Raw genomic sequence first — 24015 nt, forward strand, 5'->3', positions numbered from 1 at the left:
AAACTCCAGCTCTACTCAGTGGCATACCGCCTGCTCAGAGGTGACCTGTGCCTGATGTATAAGGCCATGTCCAACCCAGAATTAAGGGACATGCTGCACCTCAGAAAATCCAAATCCCATCGAGCTACACGCTCGAGACTTGAACCTCAGCACTGAAATAAATAGGACATGCTGGAGGGACAGATTCATAACCCAGAGGCTCCCTTCACTCTGGAATAAAATCCCAGTCCAGGTTAGGCAGAGTCCCTCACTGACTCTCTTCAAGAGGAATCTTGATGAGTGGATGGGAGATCATAGGTTTACCCCGGGTATCACTTCAGTGTCACTGTTAGACAGAGGCACAGTATACTAACCTTGAAAAAGGGCATAGCAAAATTAATTTAAAATGGGTGGCGAAAGCCAAACACACTCTGGCTAGGCTTATAAATGCCCTAGGGCAGATAGCCTAGTATGAACCTATGAACCTATGAACCTATGGTGTCTGTGGTTGGCATTGTACAGTAGATGTTAAGGTCATCAGCAAAGGCTGACAGGGAAATTTTCGTGTTATATATTACTGGGGCATTGTTATAAATATTTTGTTTGATGTTTAAAAATAGGGGTTCTAGATATAGGTTAAACAATAAGGGAGATAAAAGACATCCTTGACTAGTGCCATTTCTATTTGGATTCTATTAGACCACATTTTATTTATATATAATGTTGTATAAGGATTATTGTATAGTGTTTGTAGGGTTAGAATAAATTCTTGGGGTATATTAAAGTAGGGCAAGATTTGGAATAAAAATTTTATGTTAACTCTATCAAAGGCCTTATGAGCATCTATAATGAGTGCATATATGTTTAGGTTATTATGGTTAGCATATGAAATTAGCGTGTGAAGTGTTAGTGTATTGTCACTGGTTTGCCTAGATGTTAAAAAAACAGATTGTTCACTTGAAATAAATATGTCCGTTATTTTTTTCAGTCTATTAGCCAGAATAGATGTTAAAATTTTGGTATCAATATTGAGTAATGATATGGGTCTGTAACTGTCCGGATTCTGAGGATCTGTCTTTTCTTTGGGTATGAAAATCGTTTTGGATGTATTAAAGTGTATATCATTAATTTTATTGTTTATTATATAGTTTAATATGTGAGATAAAATTTGTGCAGTGATACGATAAAATGTTTTGTAAAATTCCGCTGTGAAGCCATCTGGGCCAGGAGATTTGTGTGATTTCAATTTTTTGATTGTTGTTATTATTTTTTCACTGGTTATTGGTTCTATTAATTCTTTTTGTTGATTCACATCAATTTTCGGAAAATTAAGTTTTTGTAGGAAGTCTCTACTATTTTCATTTATGAGTAGGTGTTTTTGTTCTCCATAGATTTGTGAATATATAACTTTGAAGGTGTTAATAATATCTTCGGTTTTCGTATAAATCTTGTTCTTATAGATTATTTCAGAAATTTGAGAGGGTGTTTTAGACTGATTAATAATCCTTGCTAGTGCTTGTGATGGTGTTTGTATATGGTTAGCATATTTTGCAAGTATTTTTGTTTCATGAAATGATAGATTATTGTTGTGAACCAAGAAAAGGTCTTTCTGATATTTCAATAGTTCAGTTTCAGTTTGCGTGTTGTAATTTTTAATTAAATCCTGTTGAAATGATTTCATTTTAGCCTCTAGTTGTTGTTCCTCTCTGAGTTGAGTTCTCTTATAATAAGAAGCTTTTTGGATAAATTTACCTCTTATCTGCGCTTTAGTTGCCGCCCATTCAATATCAGGAGGGTGTTCTTGTTTTGCTAAATTGACTAGAGACATTTTAAGAATGTCCTGAACTTCCTGAACTATTTCCTTTTTATTTAAAAGATTGGGGTTTAGGGACCAATTGTATCCCCAATATAGTGTGTTATTTTTGGTGGTTTTAGTAATGTTTAGGGTAATTTTAGAGTGGTCAGACAAGTAACGAGCATGAACGCATACTGTGGGGTCAAGGTTAATCAGTGCTTCTGAAATTAGGAAAAAGTTAATTCTCGACCACATTTTATGACAGTTGGAGTAAAACGTAAAATTATTTGAGGTATTTGGGTTATTACCATATTTGAAGGGATCATATAGATTAAAGTCATATTTAAGTTCACTTAATGTTAAAACTGCTTGTTTGTTGCATGATCTCTGTGGGCTTGATTTATCCTTTTTTGGGTTTTGATATGCATTCCAGTCACCTCCTATGATCATGTAGTGATTATTGTATTGATTTAAGATAGGATACAATGAAGCGAAGAAGGAGTGCTGGTTATTACAGGGTGCATATATATTGAGAAGTAAAATGGGCTTATCATAAGCGGGAATTGAAAGGATTACATAACACCATCTACCTTCTTTATCTATTTTGGTTTCTATAATTTTATCTTAGTATTGGTTCTTAATGATTATAGCTACTCCTGCACTGTTGGTTTTGCCTTCAGAGGCTATAATTTCTCTTATCCATTTTTTCCCTTTTAATTCTGTCCATTGCTCAATAGATAAATGTGTTTCTTGAATTAGTATGAAGATTGCCTTAGCCTGCAAAACTAGGTGAAGAAACAGTTTCCTTTTTTTAATGTTCTGGAGCCCTTTAATGTTCCATGAATCTATTTCCCACATTTGTAAAGCTTTTATTTTGTGTAAGTAGTCTTGTAAATGTGTGTAAATATATTGGGTTGTGTTTATTTCTTATCAAAAATATGTTATGAAAGCATTCTTTTATTCCCGTCCCTTCCCTGTGCCTACCCACTAATCTCCTGGACCAGGAATTTAACAGGACCTGGCAAGATTTGTTTTTTGTATTTTTTTGTATTATTAGTATATATATATATATATATATATATATATATATATATATATATATATATATATACCTTGTATGTTAGTGTTCAAGAGGTAAAAGAATCTTAATGGCCCTGTATGACCTAAAACTATTTGTACAAAGCCTATCCCACTCATTCCCTAACAAACACTGCTTTTGTAACCCAAGTCTCTTCTTATGAGATTTATTATGGGGTGTCCAAGTTTGAAAAATCTATTTTAACCAGACCTGGTCTTGACTAAAAGCAGTGAACATCAATTTAAGAAACTTATCCCTAACAGTATTTGAAAGTTTATCAACTATAAATTGTTGTCACAAGCTTAGTTTATTAACCATATACATAGATTATATTCATTCCTCGTTTAGTCTTAGTTTGTATGTGATTCTTCCTCTCCTTGGCAGGAGACTGATGTCTCTGATTGTTTCTTTCCTTGCTTTGGGTGAATATTCAATTTTGAAGTTCAAATGATCCAAGAATCATTGATCCCACCAGTTTTGTTACCCCTGCCCTGCATTGTTTAAATCTTGAATGGCCTTCTGTTAAAAAGGTCTTAACGCGACTTCTCTCAACCACCGATTCGACCTTCATCAGATATTATACTTTACACATTCTTACTCTGATGGGTCCTGGAGAAAACCATATAACTATATATCAATCTCAGACTTATGTACATACATGAATATAGTCACAAGTAATTAGGTAGACATTTAGAAGTCGATTTGAGTAGGTTTGAACAACCAGTGATTAATAATCAGTGGTAATCAAAAGTATAAGCCCTTCTATAAGGCTTTGTTGGCTCTTTAGTATAAGATTTAAGAAGGGATGGGGTGTATAGATGTTTCCTCAAGCTACAGACCCATGAAACTTTAAGGCTATGTACAAGTAGATTAGTGGCTTGGGATCGTAGTTTATCTAAGTTTATCATTCTTGGTATTATTATAGCATTGTGCAAGATAGGGTAGAAACAAGAAAGAAAATAAATGTTCTACTACCCTAATGAGTCACCTATTATATATAACAGGAGAGAACCTAGTTCTATTCCAGACTCTGTAATAGTCTTAATACATTAACAAATATATTTTCTTTATCACCAAAGTTATGCAAACTCATTCTATGTTGGTTTCAGATCCAAAATGTATTGAGAACCAAATGCACTTAAGTGAACTGAAACTATGTACAATGTGTCATAATAACATTTACTCAATAGAATAACTTGTGAGATGTACAGCAGAGAGCATTGATTATTTGTATGATTATTGATTATTAGTATGTGTAGACTTCATTTGCAGTTCTATGTAGCTGAAGTTGCCTGTGTCTACAATATGATATAACAGGTAGAGTGTTTTAAAGCTGAACTTTCAGATGTCATTTATAAGCTTCTGTTGGTATCAGCTTATTACAGTATTATGTTTTTATTCCGTATTAAATTACCTAATTCGCTACCTTTGGAATATTGTCTGACCAGAAAAATTCAAGTCCTGACATACTAGAGACATAATAGTGCTTTTATGTAGATTACAGATCTCAGCACTAGTGTGTGTGTTAATTCTAGGATAGGGGCTATCCAGTTTTGCAGTTTAGAACAAATTTGTTTTCATATAAGGGACCATATTTAATATAGGCTCTCTTATTAAATCTGAGCAAAAATTTAAAAAGGGCACAACTAACTGTGTTAGGTTTAACATGAGTGAAATTAAACCCTGTGTTTATAAAATCAAGAGTGTAGTCACTTAGGTACATGTAATTTGTTGTATTAAAACCTAGAACTTTCATGTCTGTTAGCAGTGCAATATGTTTTTGCAACTCCATTATGCTATGTGAAGCTAGAAACTTTAATTAACTTTGATGACATTTAAAAGCAGGATTTAATAGCTATGGGGAAAGAGAATATGTGGTTTAACTATAGTATTTACATTTTTTAGTGCTTTCCTCATCAGTACTTTATTTTTTATTTATTTATTTTTTTTAATTACAGTTCCTTTGACCTTCTCTCCAAGCTGCTAGACAGCTAAGCAGATTACTTAGCTTCTCGAAGGGGGATTCTGCATGCAGACGGACTTCCGGAAGTGCCACCTCTCGAAAATGACCTCTAGAGCAGCAAAGCAACATTCAGTTCCTCCCGTGGGAAAGCCAGCGTGACGCGGATGTTGTGTACTTCCTGTTGGGGCTCTCGTGGCTTGCAGAACGAGAAATGAGGTCACACCACTCCAAAAATGCAGCCTAGGGCAAGGCAGGGGCAAACTGTGGAAAAAGTAAGTCCTCGGCTGTTGTTATTTCGTGAATCTGGTCTCAGGGGCTCAATAAGCCACATCGGAGAGTGAAACTAGTTGTCTAAGGCGGGAATTCTTTTAAAAACAGTCATGAAGGTAGATTTTGCTTCTCTATTGTTGGCGACTGAGTATTTGACCCCATCCACAGAAAATAATAATGTATTTGGATATTTCATTTGGAATTTTAGTTTTTTGTCAATCAAAAATTTGCAATAAGGAGATAAGAGCTGTCTGGCTTGTCTGATTTGTAGAGGCAGATCCTGGGCTAGAGAGATTCTGTTGTTGTTCCACATTAAAGATCCCCCATTTTTCTTTGCAGATAATAATATTTTATTAACATCTTGAAAGTTAAGTAGTTTGGCATAGACAGGTCTTGGCATATTTGAAGTTTGAAATTCTCTCAGGGCTCTGTGTGCTCTCTCTATTGTTATTTGATGGGCTGTTTTTTGGTCTTTGAGTAGTGTTGCAAATATATGAATGATAGAAGGAATCAGTTCATTGTGCTGTATATTTTCCGGCATGCCTCTGATGATTATGTTATTCCTTCTGGATCTTGCCTCAAGATCAATAATATTTGCTTGCATGGTTTGTATGTCTGCTTCATGTGAGTCAGATTTTTTGGATAGAAGGGCTATTTTTTCCTCATTCTCCATGATTTTGACTTCAGATTTGTCCATTCTTTCCAAGATTTGATTGAAGGAAGTTCCAAATGATTGCAATTGAGTAGACAGCTCTTTTATTGCCTCTTGGATAGGTAGCAAGGCTGCTTTTATATCATCCAGGTTTGCTAGTTGATCTGCTTTATTTTTATTCCCTGTTTTTGCTGTGTCTTGTCCCTTTTTTATTTTCTGCCTTTTAGAGTTCAAATCTTTCTCAGGTGATAATAATTCTGAGAGTTTAGTTTTTGTTGTTGTAGTGTCCATATTTTTATTTTCTTTTGACATTTTGTAAAAGTAAAGCATCTTGTTTTATAGATAAAGATGAGTGTGTAAAGTGCCCTGAGCACATGGCTTCTTTTCCTTGTCTCTTTCCTCAGATCCAGTTAATCTGTTGTAATCTTGATAGATTTGTTAATTCTTCAGGTTTATTTTCCCTTTTTTGGGTTTCTGGATATTGATTAGAGTTGTTAGCTCAGAGTATTGCTTTAAATAGGTCCTGGTATTACCTCTGGGTTAAGTTTATTCCATAAGTATTGAAGAGCTGAAGATTAGCAGTGTTTACAGAACAGCGGCCATCTTTGAATCCCAAAGGGCCTAATTCTGAAAGACTTATGATCAGTGTAAATGATATAGTCCAGTAAAAGCCTACCCCGATCCCAAAAGACTTGGCCTCAGTGTAAGTCACTTAATCCAGTGTAAACTTGCCCCATTTCCAAAGACTTGTTCTCAGTGTGATTTACTCCAGTGTAAACTTGTTTTATAAATAAAATTGCACGATAACTAATCATTAACCTGTTCCATAATAGATTAAGACCCCCAATAAAAGAATCAAGACGCTATCTTCTCCCTGACTCTTTGCTCAAACTTAACAGACACCCAGTTTTCTCTAGGCTTATTTGAAATATGTTTTTGCAAGCTTGTGAAAGTCACTACCCACAGAAATTGCATCTTTAGACAATCTATCTGCCAAGGAACATTGGCATTTAGACATCAATGCGCTTGTTTCACAGACACAGGATACACCTAATCCATCAATTTTCATGCACCCCATGTTGGTAACTCTGAACTGACAATGTATTTTCATTTTCACTGGAGTAATGTTTGATCATTTATACATGAATGCATATACTGCACCTATCTGTTTTTACATTTCTTGTTTATATTATTCTTGCATATATGTCCTATGCTAATGTAATTTGTTTTGCTTATTTTAACTTATGACTTATATTTTCCTGTGGATTTGCTATTATAGCACAGGATAAAGGCTAAAAGGGTTTTGTACCAGCCCACTGACCTGGTAAGAAAACAATAAATAAATTATATATACGAAGTGGTGAATGTTCAGTGCCAAAAAAGCCTTTATATTTGATCTCAAATTGCCTGTTTGCACATAATGGCTTTTTTAAGTATGAGAATGCAGTACAGTTTGTATCAGAGAATATAGCCTTCCCCACTGTAGTGTGAGCTTGGAGTTGGTATATATAATTAGCGAGCGGTGTGTGGTGGGTCAGTATTGCAAAAAAATAGATTTTGTTTTTTTTTTTAATCTGTGTGTTTCAGTCATAAGTGTATTTGACTCTTTGTTGTGATTCAAACCCTTTTAGTGCTATAACAGGCATTCAATGTTTTGATACTTTGAACTTCTGTCATATACAAAGAATAAATACATATATATATATATATATATATATATATATATATATATATATATATATATATATATATATATATATGGTTCTAGGTTCACTGAATGAAAGTACGATTCAGAGAACATTACTTACCCGAGCTGATTTCACCGAAACCTCTTCATAATGAAAGCACGGACTGACGAATTCCTTTCCCTGTGAAACACTGAACACCAAAACAATGAGACCAGAATGCTGAATGTTCAAAATAAAGAAGCTTCACATCAGTGAAAGTCAGAACACTGAACAGGTATACATCAGGCTAATATTGCACTACACCAAAAACAGAAGCTTTTGCAAGACAGCAAGACCCCTGCACCCTGCATGTGGAGTGCTTGCCACACTCCCTGCTAATTACATATACCAACTCTGAGATCACATTGCTGCAGGAAATGGGCAATACCCCAAACCCAGCTATGCCATAATATCACACAACACCTCACTTTCTCTGTTCGATGCTCTGACTTTCGTTGATGTGAGGCTTTGTTACTTTTAATGTTCAACATTCCGGTCAACTTGTTTTGACTTTTGATATTGTTGTAATTCATTCTTTGATAGGGACCCATATCTATATATCTATCTATATATATAATATATATGTGTGCGTGTGTGTGTGTGTGTGTGTGTGTGTGTGTGTGTGTGTGTGTGTGTGTGTGTGTGTGTACATATATATATTTTTTTTTTTTCACACACACAAATGTACACATTTTTGTGTTGTACATTCTGTTCTTTCTTGCTTGCTTTTAGAAAGTGGTCTGATATTTGGTGAAATAGAAAGGTTATCCTAAGAAGAAACACATCTGCAGCAACTTGAAAATGTAAAGGTAATAGAATGCTAAGAGTATCATAATTAGTTTGCTGTACAATGCAGATTGCATTATTTGGCCTGGCATGATATTGAATGATCATATATAATCATGTTTCCTATGATTTCATGATATGTAGTGATGTAGTGATTGGCTCCACAATTTTTAAGACAATTTCATTTGTTCTAGGAGTATCTTTTTTCTTTGTACCATTCTATGAGTTTCTTGAGGAAAGAAAGGTGCAGATGTACAGAGGGAATATGCCAAAATGAGGAAGAGATACCTTTCAAGTATAGAGCAAAATAGTTGGAATGGAAAAAAACAGAGGTTTGTTGCTAAGCTGGCAAAAGAAAAAATAACAGACTAAGAAACCAAATGATGAAATAGGCAATTAAAGGGAAGAAGACCTTATAATTGGTGTCTGAGGTAGGGATACAAATGCAAGAAGAATAACAGTTGTGCTTTAGGGAATAATTTTTGCTACAATCAAGGGGGCATTGTATGCAGTCAATACATGAAAAAAGTAAAATGGTTCTTAATGGTTCTGTTGTGTAATTTATTCACTATTATCCAGGATAATGAAGTATACACAGATGTTTATGCGGGTGTGTACTTAGTTTTAATGCAAAAAAGTGAATATTGTCAGAGTAAAATGTGTATTGTTTGCAGAACTCATAATTAGGATATTTCATGTGTTTTATTTCTCTGTTTGTGAATTCTGTAATAAGTACCATCACTGACAGTATATGCTAAATATAAACTATCAGGACCCACAGCCATGACATAACAATTCAAGTTCTTGTTAACATCTATAAGGTTTCAAAAAACTGACAAACATATACACTTCATCCTTTCAAAGGACTATATTCTCATGGTATTTCATAAAGATTATTTGAACTATAGAACCTCACTTGTCCTTGTTTCATACTAAACTGGGACAGAAGCAATTTTTTTCAACTGTTTCAGGCACAGTGACCCATCTGTTGTCATAGCAAAGATAAAAAATTATGCTACTCTGAAGGTGTGGAGAACAGGCTCATTAAAGAGGTTTGCTTCAAGCTGTAAAATATCCATGTCAGTTTGATGAACATTTCACAGTTACTACTCAGTGGAGAAAAGCAAAGCTGTGCCAGAAATAAATAGCTGTCACCAGCATCTCTTCCATGAACCATTCCACTTAATATGACTGAAAGACACAATCCTGTCACATGTCTAAAGAGATGAAGATGCAATATGCTTTGGCTGAAAACCAAACTTTAAGGTCTTATGCCATTTTCTTTTCTTTAAGCAATTAAGGTCAATTTACTTTATCTTAGGGTGCACAACAGAGTTATATTGTTTGACTACAGTGTAAGTATGCAGCAGATTGTTAGAAAAGAAAATGCATACATTGTATTAATGTATATTTTCAAGTGAAAAGTAAGAGTTGCTAATATGGAGGAAGGTTAATTATTACATAAGTCCTCAAAGCAAAAAAAAAAAAAAAATTACAATTTTTAATGCTATATTTCCCTTATATAAGTGCATTAATATAACTGCAATGTTCATAGGTTCATAGGTAGGTACTAGGCCATTGGTCCTAGGGCTTATATAAGCCTAGCCCAAAAGGTACCCTGGCTTTTGCCACCCAAGAAAATTATTTTTCTATGCCCCCGAAAAGTCATCACTTCCAAGCCTGGAATCCAGGACCCTGTGCACTACAGTCATGTTGTGTCTTTTCGGCTTTTCCCAGTTAGGGGTCACCACAGCGGAACTCCGGTCCACTAATGATTGGTAGTTGATTTTTACGTGCCGAGTTACCAGCTCTGATGCACAACCTTCAACAAAGGTATGCCCATTCACGCATGTCTCCACACAGAAGACGCTCTAGCTGAGAATCGAACCGGACAGCGTCTTACTGTGAGACGACAATGCTACTGCAGCACCACAACCGTGGGTCTGTGCACTACAATCATAATGAGGGATTTTACTTTGGCACTGCATACATGCATGAACTCTATCTTGTTTTGAACTACTTGAATACGACATATTTTGTAAGGAACCCAATCCAATGTATTACAGTATTACAAGATATATGTAGGATTACACATCATCATACAAAATATTAAACATATAATTTTCATATAATGTTCATGCATACAGAGGAGCACATCTATATCTGCATTACTGTAATCTGCTGGTTAAATAACAACTGAATTTATACCAAGCAGATTAAAAGCAAATATAGTACAGCACTTAAACTTGTTTTTGGAAAAAAAAACATGCAATAAAAGAAGAAGGAATAAATTAACTCCTTAGGCATACAATTGAAAAATATTTTGTGTACTAATTTATAAAAACAGAGCATTGCACAATGTGTGTTAATTTAATGTAAAGGAAAACATTCACTGTCAATTCAATACTTTTTACATAAATGCTTTAGGAAAGTGATGATACTGTTATTTCTCCACTATGTGTTTCTAATTTTTTTAAGCCTGTGTACTATATTTGAAATATCAAAAACAACTGTATGTATACACCACCTGTACTAAGTACTGTGACTAGAAACTTTAAAACTACTGTATGTACATGTCATTTTTCTACATTTTCATTATATTCATTTAGTTGGAGCTTTTCTATCCAGGGCTCTGCCGAAAAGGGTCACTTTATTTTGCCCAGTCAGACATTCCTGGTAAGCAAATGTTAATAGATAAATAAATACTATGGATATGGGTACTGAATGGTGCACAATAGCACCGATTTATATAATATGGTATAGGAAATAGGAGTAAAATAATTCTACTCATAAAGGCACCCATAGTTACAATTTCCTTTCTTCAAAGACATTGATTTTTTTCTCCACTGAATGACCCGATCATTTTCCAGAATAGAAGAGTATTACAAAAAAAAAAAAAAAAAAAAAAAAGAATGCAGTACACAAGTTGTGACACCCGTATATATTCGTTTATCATAGTTGCTTTATACACTGTGGTATAGCGGCATAATATTCTGAAAGCACACAGTGCACTCATTCAATAAAAAAATAAGAATTACCACTGTATCATTAGTTGGATTTCCATGGACATAACTTTAGATCTTCAGTCATACTTTCATTAATGTAAACTTTGCTAAGAGGATATTCTAAATGCAACAAGCTATTATCTTTAATGAGTAATATATAGGACTGTTGTCATGCATTGAGGTGCTAGGCTATAAGAGCATAGGGTATATCCAGAGGAGTTTACTTCAAATAACCTTATGCATTATATAATTTCGGTATATATAATGGGGTGTTATGAAAGTGTATTTGCACAGCTTAACTTATAGATGTTTCTTATTTAAATTCCACCTTATAAATTACTTTTTATACAAAATATATGAATCATTTCCACCAGAAATATTATCAGAAAAGCATATCAGTATAACATTTCATAAATGTAGAATTATGTACTGGATTTGTTGACATACATTTTGAGCAAAAATGTTATTTGTCAATCATTATGGGATGATGTAATTAAGCAGAATGTTACTGATTTTAGAAATGAACCATTAGATGTCAACATACAACCAACCTTTATTGAAAAATACCCTGTTTTAGTAAAAATCTCACAAGGGTGATGCATGTAGTATACAACAAGATGAGTGGCATTAGCATCTCATAAAAATGGAGTAATAGGAAAGATAGCTTGAGATAAAAATTAGGTTATCCATCTAAACAGGGCAATTCTATTTCACATCTAAGGCTAGAACATACTAGACTATCAACAGAGAATAGATGACTGCATGAAAAGATCCATTCTAAGCACATACTTAAATTCATAAAGATTCAAGCACCATGTGCCTTATCCATGGTGCTATCCTTTCTGACTCTGAAAAACAATGGATAAAGGAAAATGGTTGTGTTACATCTAAACTCAGGTATTTCCCTTTTCTCCGTTGTTTTGATAGCTCTGAATTGATGATGTTGAAAGTGTGGCAGCTTCCCTCATGCAGCAGATGCTATTTTCATAAACATATCAATTTGCAGTTCCGTTTTCTGAAAACTGAGCTCTTGTGGAAAAATAATATTTAACAAATCATTTAAACCTGGAATAATTAATCAAAGAGCTCATAAAAATGATCATATATTTCTGGTCCTGTGGCAAAGAGTGACAAATTATTGTCTGGAGTCCAGGAGATCCATGTTCAATTAAAGCACATGCACTGAGGGAAATGATGGGGTGGGGAGTAACTGATACCACCCTGCTCATCCTCATTGGGAGTTAAGATAGATGCTAGGCTTCATCACTGGTGATACCTAGCATTAGCTAGATATATTTTCCACCTGTAGTGGTTGTGCTGGCCCCAGGTGCATTGGGCAGTGATTTCCTTGCTGAGTAAGGGAATATCAGGGAAAGGAAGCCAACAAACTACTGAAACACAAAAAACAAGTCAGCAGCACCAAGACCCACCACAGGAAGTATCAGGGATCCAAAAAACTTTACAAGCTCTACAACATTTTAGAGAGATATACCCAGTTGATTATTCCGTAATTTTGAAGTTTAGTCTAACTTTGTTTATTGTTTGAGTCTAACAGTTTAATGCATTCTGTATAACTATTTATAACAGTTTTGATGACACTTTTAATCTAACAAACTTGCAGCTTTTGTATTTAGGTTTTATGAACATATGTGTTTTTTTAGCAAATGTTTCTTTAAGAACTTGACTTACAGGAGGTGTGGTTATCACATGACATGTCTCATTTACTTATAAACTACTGTTTGAAACTGTGTATCTTTTCTGAAGAAGTTGGCACATTACAAGCAACGAAAAGCACTTCAATAAATTGTTTTATTTCACATTTTGTGGATTCCTGATACTTCCTGTGGTGGGTCTTGGTGCTGCTGACTTGGGTTTTGTGTATGAGTAAGGGAATATGATGTATGTGTTGGAGTATGCAAATGTTCTCCTATGACCAGGCATCCAATGTGACCCTGCAGGCAGCCTGGGTGTAGGCCACACCAGGGGAATGAGTAACTAACCTACTCCCTAACACAAGACTGTCATGGAATGGACTGTGTGTCTCACAGCAAGCCCAAGAGTAACCTCACAATCCTTCAGAATGAATGAGCTATTTGAGTGTTGGTAATGGAGCCTTTTAGGTAGGGTCCTTCAGGGGTGGAGAGTAAAATAAAAAAAAAACCACAATAAATCTCCTTATCCATTTTTTACGTACTTAATTTTTAGTTGTGCAGGTTAATTCCACTGTATATGGACTAATTTCAGAGAAGAAATGAAGTGATAGTTCTACTGAATAGCAACAATTTGGTCAGAACAACAGAAGGAGACAGAGTGGCACTTCCTGTGGAGACAGATATAGGTCAGCTTTTAAGCTAAAGAATGAGAGGAGTGGGATAGGGCATTCTTCAGAAATGAAAAAAACTGCGACTAAACTGCAAGGAGATAAATGAAATAGGTATAATTAGTTGAGAAGCACCAACCATCACACAACAGTATTCATCTGTTATAGAGTGACATTGTTGACTTTGTTCACACTTGAAAAGTGGAAGATATCGAGAAAAACAAAAAAAAAAAACAAACAAACAAATTAAAGAAATATATATAATAAACTTATAACCCCGGAATAGTATTATCATATTCAATAACCTTCATATGTGCTATACCTGGAAGAGCTCTAAAACCTGCATAAAAACTCAAGGGAGCAACCGTTCTGGAACTGACAAGGCCTAGAGGCATATTTCTCAACTACTTTACTCAAAAATTCTGCACAAAGTCAATAATAATGAAGGTGACAAAGGTCCAAATCAGATATATTGCTGAAATATTACTGCAATACACTTAAGAAAATTTAAATGGACAGCAGATTTTGTATCAATATTCATTTTTTGAAAAACAAGAAGTATAAAACTCTGAAGTCTGACATTATTGACTGACTGTAATCCTATGTGAGTTACCAGAAAGTCAAATATTTTATGAGAGATAGTGCAAAAATATGAGACAGAATCAGGAACATTCTGCAAAATTAGGGACAGCTGTGAGGTATGCCTAGAGGCTATGCAGAAGTAGTAAACTAGTCTAGCAGTGGGTGCACAGAGGAGTGGCAACATATTCTGTGCTTAGAATACTAGAAACCTAAGAAAGCATACCGAATATTGTTGTGTTGCATTCATAAAGACACCGTGAGTGCATAGCAAGCGCTTACAGCAATGTTCCATCTAGGAAATGAACAGCTGTTTGACATATGTTTTGAATATCAAATTGTTTCGGAGCCTTATGGTACATCACACAGTGTCAAATGAATAATTGCACAACCTTGTGCATCTGTTGTTTTATATTTTATTATCCATTAAAAAAGCACATAGCTTACTTACACTTTAGAAATGGATTAATAATGACTAACAAATATATTAAGGTAGAACATAACAGAGAATGTCAATGATGAGTCTGAGGTGAGAAACATCCCACGCTCCGTAATGTTTCTGAGTGGAGGATGGAGCTGTACTGTGGACTTTAGTATTAAAGAACAAGTCAAACACATTGTTGATTGTGCCAATTTTCTACATGTACAGCACATGTGTTTGGTACTTTTTATGATATTCCTTAGATGTACCATTTTGATTCAATTCAAGTCATGGAGAGTCACTGACATCCTTGCTGTACATTGCCAAAAATGATACAGAAAGTACACTACAAATTTAACTCAGTTGTGGAAAAGCACTGAGACTGAGTGTGCTGGCATAGAGATTAACATATTATGGATTTTTTGTCTTTCTCCAAAGCCTATAAGTATGTTTCCTAAGATAACATGTTTGTCATCCTTCAGTAGATCTTCGTTGTCATTTGTAGATAGTTGAATGTGGAGAATCAACTTTCTTATTTCTGTGATACTGTAACATGTGAAAAAGCAATGGAACTCAGAAATGATGTGATACCTTTTACTGGGCCAGCATTGGTTTACCTATATAGTTATATGAGTTTATAGACTTGCATGAGTCCACTCGGGTTTTAAGCAGAGCTTTAAAGCATTGTGGCTAACATCTGTCCATCCATCCATCCATTCATCCATCCATCTTCAACCCCTTTTCCCATTTTGCACATGGGGTCAGGGTGTCACTTCAGCAGTGGCAATCATCTTGAGCCAAGGTTTATACCACCGGGTGGCTAGCCCTGCCATGGTAGTTCATTCGTACCACTCACTTGCACACACACTCTCACCTATGGCCAATTTAGAGTGTCCAATCCACCTACTGTATGTCTTTAGAATGTGGGAGGAAACTGGAGCATTATTAAACTCATAAACTTTTGAGAAAGTTTTTCTCATAGTGAAAAATCTTTGTTGGCCCAATAACAATAAATATCATTACCTCTGTGTTCCAGCAGTGTACCAGCATGACATTTATATATGTTAGATGGATTGCAACTTACTGGAAACCTGATCTTGCATATTACACATTTTTTGTGCATTTGTGCATAACGAATCACAATACTAGGGTATATGTTCATTGATTTATGAGTAGGATTTTTAGGTAGATTCAGGCCATTAGCAGGGTATGCTTCTCAGAAGCGAACCACACCTGACAATATGTTTTTGTTGTTATTGTGATTTCAAAAAAGTGTATATCTTCTTACATTAGGAACAATCAAATTAGAGGGTTTAGTAGCCTCTGATCAATTCAACACTGATGATTTTGTGTTGACAACCCTGAATTATAAGTTCAACATATTAGATCAGGTAATTATGGAAAGGAAATTACATTGGAGCCATGAAAACACTTGGTCCAAAAAAATAGAGAGATGTATTTGGTAGTGGCGGTCAGAGAAAAATATTGGAAGTACAATTGCCAGCTGTTAGTTTAAAGGTCACCACTGTTATGTTAGATGAGTGTGTCATAGTCAGCTGTTTGAATCCAGATATCAAAATCATGGGCAGGGATTTAAATATTAGAACTTATCGGTCAGTTAAACCTAAAGAAAGTGATATATGAGACATGTGCTAGTGTTTTTTTTCAGGGATTTGTCGAAAGGATAAGCAGCTAGCAGCAAGAAAAAACAGACAGATGAGTTCCCTGCTTAGATGAGAGATTTCCAAAGTTCAGAACTCCAAACAAACAGATGAATTGTTGTCCAAGGAAGAGATTTTACCTCCTTGATACCTGGAGATACCAGATGTCTGTGGAGTCATGCTATCCATGCTTCTTTTGGGACTATGACACATGTCTGTGTTTTGTGGCCCTCTACCTAGGAATAAAAGGATTAATTTGAATAATGCTATTCATAGCTTTGAATGTTTGCACAGGATTGATGTTATCATGTGGGGTGCTTGCCTAGATAATTCTATTAATATGTATCTTATAAAAGAACCATACCCTTTATGAGAAAATATGTGCTTGTCAAAGGTGTTAGAACCAACAAACTTGTAAATGCAGTTTGGTACCATCTTTCTTCTTGATGGAAATTGAAAGAATCAGATCATGCATTTTATGAATATATGCTTGTTTAATATAAATGGGGTTAAAATCCTAGTGGACAGAATCAAGATTTTCATTTATTTTAAGGAATAGAAGGTAAATCTAACTTCCCTAGAACATAAAGCGCTAACTCTGCTAGGTTATGAGACTATAACATATTCATCTCACTTAATGGATAAGAGGAGGAAGGTACACCTGACTTCTCATGTGATTGATTTAGAACATTCAGACACCTGTCATTTCCAGGCTAGTTATTTAGCTAGAGTTGCAGATTATTCAGAGGAAATGGAATTCATTTTGGCTTCACTGTACACCCAGGATCAGCACATGGGAGGAAGTAAAAATATTTGATGGAGGATTTAATTTGTTTGACATGCTTTATTTAGACAGTCATTGCAAGTGAGGCATGGTAATTAGTGCAGTCTTAGCAAATTAAGACTACAGTAGGGATATATGATTTTTTAAGGGCCGGTGCACATTTTAAGTGTCAGTCTGTCTTATCCTATACTCATTGCTTGCATGCAGTGAAGGTATAAACCAGGACAGACAGGATACATTTGTCAGACTCTGTTATGTATAAATTACAGTAGTCTGTCATCACTTCTCTTGTTCTTTCAGATCATCCCCTGTGAAAGAATCTAAGTTCATCCAAAGCCCCAGTACCTGCACTGTAGCATATAGGCCTTCATTGTTAAAATACATGAGCCCAGAATCAATAATGTCAAAGTTACCAGGGGTAGAAAAGAGTAACTAGTCACAGATGACCCCGTGACCCCCTCAAACAGATGGCATATGGGATAAAACTGGTAAAATCTTCATCTCTAGTTATGAACAGAGTAGAGTTATCCTTTGCTGCAATGCCAAGATTGACCTAGGTGCATTCAGCCCTATTTTATAATCCTTATGCTTCATCACCAAGGTTTGTAAAAAGTAAATAAAATATGCATACTTTGTATAGCAACACATTTGGTGGGTACTACAAAGGAAAACAAAGATACTGTTAAAGAAGTCATGTCTGAGTGGGCAAGTCCTTTTATTGAATGTGAATCAGATTTTATTGTATAACTACAAAAGAATGCAGTGAAACAAACTGGAGGAAGCAGGCCATCCAGCCAAGGGGTCTAAACAATATAACAGAGGTCAGATTTAGGCAACATTCAGTGCATATCTGCAGGGCAGAAAGTTCAAGCAGACCATAGGTGATGCAGTATAAGGCAGACCCATTCTTACCTCACTGCATCAAAAGTGGATCTTATAACAATATCATTACCTGTATTCATTCATAAAATTCAGATAATGGTGAAATGATTAAAAGTAGTAAATATCCAGTAAAATATTGGTTGTTAACAGAGATATATAAGTTTGCATAAAATGAGATTATAAAAGATTTATTTGACATTTGTACAGGAGCCTGAGATGACCATTGGCACCATGCATTACAGCATCATGTTTCAATAGTGGCCATTCTTAACACAAACAAGCCTCACATAAAGACATTATCCAATAGGAACATATACTTTCTTAATATAGACTATCCCCAGGATTTAATAAAATCCATGTAGGCACCTTGTAGAGCCTACACAGAATGTATCCCCGTACATGGCCATGGTTCACCCTCAGCAGCACACCACGAAAACACTGAGGGAGAGCATAGGAACAGGGCTATTTAATCCATGTAGGGAGAAGTGTAGCAGCTACCCATGGTTGTGGATGCCTGGTCAGATGTTATGTGCAGGGTGAGGCTCCCTGTAATGCACCCGATACTGTTGAAATGCTGTGAATTGTTTTAAATGTTTAATATTTTATTTTTATTAACTTTTTTTCTCTCTTTGTATGTTTGCGCAGTACAGCAAAGGGCACAGCAATGCCAATCTGTGCTCACATATAGACAGCTAACACCTGCTACACATCTAAAAACAGAAAGCAGATGTAATTAATTATCATGATTAAATTGTTTTTTTCCATTTGTGTGGGGCACAAAGCAAAGCAGAGCTGAGCGGCACTCATACGTACATAGCTGACACCTGCCAGACATCTAAAAATAGAAACCGGATGCCATTAATTATTTATGTCTAGGTTTGTTTAAGCCTGTTTTCATGGCCCAGCATGGTGCAGTGCTCAGCAATGGTCACAGGTAGCCTGGAAATGTATGTGAAGTTATACTAGTTATCATGCTATCCAAGTAGCTAAATGGATAGAGTTACAGCCTAATGTGTAGTAGATCCTGGGTTTGAGGTCATAGTATGTCTGTAATTTAAATTACTGTTTTTTTAATTTAATAAAACATTTGTGAAATATTGCAGTGCTGCATGGTGCAAAGCACTGCTTAAACATGCTAATGGCTACTATAGTTTGCGTGGTGCTAAGCTTCGCAAAAACCTTGGTTGTGCAAGTTTTCACACTGCTCAGCTCTGCTTAGCTGTTTTGAGTGCTGCTATGTAACACGGCACTTTTTTGAATCTCGCTCAATGACTTGTAAGGGTGGCAAAACAGCCTATATTAAGCACAATAGGTGGGAATTCTGCCCCATTCCTTGGAGTCTAATCAACAATGGATATGGCAGGTGGTGCTGGTGAAAGTGTGCGCTTTTGGGCACAGAGATGGGTATTCAGGAGTCCAGGGTCTTGGTTGGACTCCTGGTAAAAAATCATGAACCCGGGCTGCAACAGGGCAGTTTCCAGGACTCAGAGTGTAAGGCGGAGGCCTGGGACTGGTTCGCCAGGAAACTCACCAGTGTTACTGGTATCCTTGGCACAGGTGAGCAGTGTCAACACCATTATGATGACCTGAAGAGTTGAAAGAGGGGAACCTTGGACACCTGGGCCCAAGAAGATAGAGCTGGGAATGACCCAGAAATATGTAAGCATGTTTTCCACTGTTTTACCAATATGCAAGCTAAATGTCTGCAAAAGTGGTATGCATAATGGTGTGCTTCTCTCCCAACAGCTGGAGCTGAGATGGCTTGAAATGTTGAGTCCAATGCTGGGTGCCTGGCCAAGTTGCACCATGAGCGTGGTATATACGGATTTATTATGCTAACTGTAGTGCAATAAGCAAGAGAGAGTAAAGCATTTACTGTGATAAAGTATACACAATAAAACTGTAGTGCAATAAATGAGCAAGTAGAACTGTAGTGCAATAAATGGGTAATTAGTGTTGCAGTGCAATAAATAAGCAATAACAACTATATTGCAATAAACAATACCAATAACAGTACACAGAATGATGTACAGCAGGACTGCGTTGTCATAACCATTGCAGTAGAGCTGTATGCATTGCTTTTGTGTGGTAAGGTTGCTGCAGTCAAGTTTAACACTGTAATAGCTGTAAAATACAAAATGAATGGCCTGCAAACTGTATCATTTAACTCATAGTACAGTCCAAAGCTGTCTCCAGGCCAGTATGGGTCACATAATGCTCTCTGTTCCTCCTACTTTGCGAAATAAAGGTATATGGGTGAGGTAGCCCAGTCTATGGGCAGATATTGTGTGCACTTCACAGACATTTATCAGCAATACCAATAAAGTGTTAACCAGCATTGCTGATTCTGAAATAAATTTGATGTAATATATGCAGTATGGTTGTATTCCATGCATGTGTGTTCTACTGTCACTACAGTCAATTATAACACTGTAATAGTTTTAGAATGCGAAACGAATGTCCTGTAACATATATTGTTCAACTCATACTATGTTACAAGGTTGTCTCCGGGCCATTATCAGTCACATCATGCTCTCATTTTCACCCACCCCAGGAACAAAAGATAAATGGGTGTGGCAACCCATGTTATGAGCAGATATTGTATTTATATTTCACAGACACTTATCAGCAATACCAATAAAGTGTCAATCAGCATTGTTGATTCCTAAATAAATCTGTGTAATGATTTCCAGTATGTCTGTATTCCTTGCATATCTGTACTAAGCAGTTAATTATTACATTATTTGCAGATGTCCCCTGCAGTCACAGCTATTGGGCTCTATTCCCATGTCTGCCAAATAAGGCATGATGACTGTCTAGTTTATGTACTGTACACAAACATGCCTCTCAAGTGTCATGACTTCGCATAATATAATTAAAACTGCCTAATTCCTCTGTCACAGGATTACCAGGAAAATGATTACCTGGAATGCAATGTATTAGCAAATCTGCTTACAGAACACCTTGGTAGTTATATAAGTCCACATTATATGAAACTGTTCTTTGTAGTTGTGTACCTGCATTTGTTATTGCTTGGCCAATACTGACTAACAGCTTGAGAGATATGTACTTGCTACATCAGCTATAGTAGAATTGTAGTCACTGTACTCAAAACTGACACCACACACATGTAGAGTATTTATTATCAGTGTTTTCAGGGATATAATCTGCAAGGTCAGTAATGGAATGTTTTTCTCTCTCTTCCCACCACTTGTTAAATTAACTATATTTTGGGAAAATTTAGTCTATTATTGTTATGTTTTATTATGATTCAATATTAGCATATTTTTGTTAAATTAGCTGTTTTGTTGGCTTTATGCTTTAATTATTACTGGCATGCTGTTAACATACTTACTGTTATATTATTTACTGTTGTGTTACACATAATATACATTAACATGTATTTGGATGAATTAAAATGATATTCCATTCTGCTAATACTAACAATGGTTTGGTTATTTCTAACCTTAACTTATTGCTATACCTCATTTACCACAGCACATCAAAGTAGGCTGGTTCCAGCTGATCTGCCTAATTCGCCTCAACTGGCCTAGGCACCGAGTCCCAGCACATCTGGGACCCAGACCGGTAGTGCCCTCTCTCCTGCCCCACACTACCTGTGTTGTTGGGTAGTACCACCGCACAGGATGGGGACAGGCCCTCTCTGTGAGTGGTGGTAGAGGGGGAGTTGTCACCTGTGCTGAGCTGTCGATCTTGGTGCACAGGATAGTCTACTGTGGGTTTGACTGCCTCCTGCGCCAGATTGAAGGCATGCTGACCAACCTGGTGACAGTGAAGGAGCAGTGCCAACAGTCCCATGTGTGGGGATGCGAGTCACATTGCTGCCTTGTGGAGGCACATGGGACTTGGATTCCACAACACCCTCCGTATCCAAGGTATTTACCCCCTTATGTGTCACACACTGCCACTGTCTTCTGTCTTGTTTGTCTTGTCTGTCTGCAACTGCATCCTCGCCTACCCAACTTACCTCCCCCACACATACCTATGTCCCTTCCCCAACATTCCACTCTCACCTTAAAAAATGGGCACCTTTTCCAAAAGAAAATATTGCCCCATACATAGGTCTCCATTCTGCATGCGTGTCCAATAGACACATGTAATTTGGTTCAATTGGCTTGACAACACAGTTATGTTGTCCTCACCCCTCTCCTGATGCGGTTGAGATTTCAAAGTCATGAACAACTTCTGTCAAAGTGCACAGTTGTTGTACAAGAAATGGATAGCTATGGTTCTTTCCTACATCATTCCTGCACATTCATACCTGCCTTTCACTGTGTTCTTCCCCCTGCTTTCACCCCATTTCACCACTTTCCCATCTCTCCATTATTCTTTTCTTTATATTTTTTACCGGGTTTCTGCATGATGCGCTTGGTCATACAGCTTCACTAAGCTCAGCTAAATAGAGCTGTATTGACTATATGTGTTTTTAAGTTGTAATACACAAAATAAACACATGTCCCATGTTTTGAACCCAAGACCATCACACCTGCAGAGCACTGCATTAATCTGCCAGGCCAGACAAGTCTTAGTTAAAGCAGGATGTTTAAACAAAACATAGTAATTGCCAGTTACAGTCATTAAGCGTGTTCCAGTGGAGCTGTGCACCATGCCATGCAAACTTGATTAAAAAGTGGGATATAAGTATATTTGTTAAGATAGGCATACTGGGATTGTATGTGTTGTTTTATCAAGTACAGTTTCATATCGATTAATTAAAAGGTAAATTTTACTGGTCAAGTTTTACTTGATTTACTTGAAGTGATTGTTATAATGATATGTGTTTAATATGTATTTTGGTCTGAGGAAGTCTTTTTTGGATGAAAGCGGAGAAGTAAAATATTTGACCGCTACTCTAGTTGTGGGTCTTTGTTATTATGAGTATTGGTGGATTTTTTTGTACACAATAGTGCATCATGTACCACTTTTTTCTTTCTTATCACAGGTGACTGGGGATTTGGTGTCTGTCCCCTACACAACCTGATGTCAGTGTCTCTTCGGATACTGATGATGATGGTGGCTACAGTGAGGCAGAGGTGGGAGTGTAGGGGGCTGAATATATCCCTGAAGTAGACATCCCTCTTCTGCCCCCATTGTTACTGCACACAGTCAGTATGCCCACACAAACCCAGTCCCCAGAGGCCACAGATATTGAGCAGTCAGAAGGTGGAGACATTGAACAGGAAAGTGTGGCAACTATGGCTCCAGTGAGTGTAGACACTGGTCATAGCTAGAGAGATGGTGAGGTCCCACAAACAGGGGTGCTTGTAGGAGGCCTGCTGTCTGTCAAACACCCGTTGCAGGTGTCACATCACGGGTCACTCGGCACATGTTTTGGGCCATCATGGAGGCACAGGCATGTTCTGAATGGAATACCAAACATATGCTTAGGGTTATGGACGCAGCAAAGTCTGGCATCCATGACGGCCTTCACCACACTGGGGGCACCCTGGATCAGTTGACTGATGCAGTGGACAGAAAGTGGGCTGAGACAGTGTCTGTCTTGGACCACACATTGTCTGTGTTGGAGTTGAGTGCTGGACTCGTGGACATCAACATCAGCAACCCCATCTACAGAGAGTCTATGGGGCCATGAACAATCATGGTCCTGTAGTGGCAGTACATTAAGCACTTCAGAGCAGAGTGTGATATCCACACCACAACATGGCAAGCTATGGGCTTGTAGTCCTGGTGTTCATGTGGGGAACATGGTCCCAGCAGATAGTACTCACCATCAGATACTAGCACCACTGATAACCTTGGGCATGGAGGTGCCAGTGCAACTCCTGGCAGAGACAGTTCCTCTGTTCGGGGTGGGAGATGGTGAACTGTCAATTCTACTATGTATGGTCCAAAGGTGTCAAACATACATGCATGTAGGGCTAGCACTGAGCTTGACTGTGTACATGCGCATACTCACACAACACTGTCAAATGCAGGTCACCTACAGACACACATGGCACTTTTTATGGTCCATCTTACCTGCCTCCCTTCCTGACTCACACACATGCTGTCAACCATTTGGGTCAGCCTAGGCCTCATGCACACCCACATAGCACCCTGTTTAAGTGATGATACCTGTGCCACATCCCTGT

The sequence above is a fragment of the Protopterus annectens genome, chromosome 7.part0 (genome assembly GCF_019279795.1).
Source record: "Protopterus annectens isolate FY-2018-M chromosome 7.part0, PAN1.0, whole genome shotgun sequence".
Classification (NCBI taxonomy): domain Eukaryota; kingdom Metazoa; phylum Chordata; order Ceratodontiformes; family Protopteridae; genus Protopterus; species Protopterus annectens.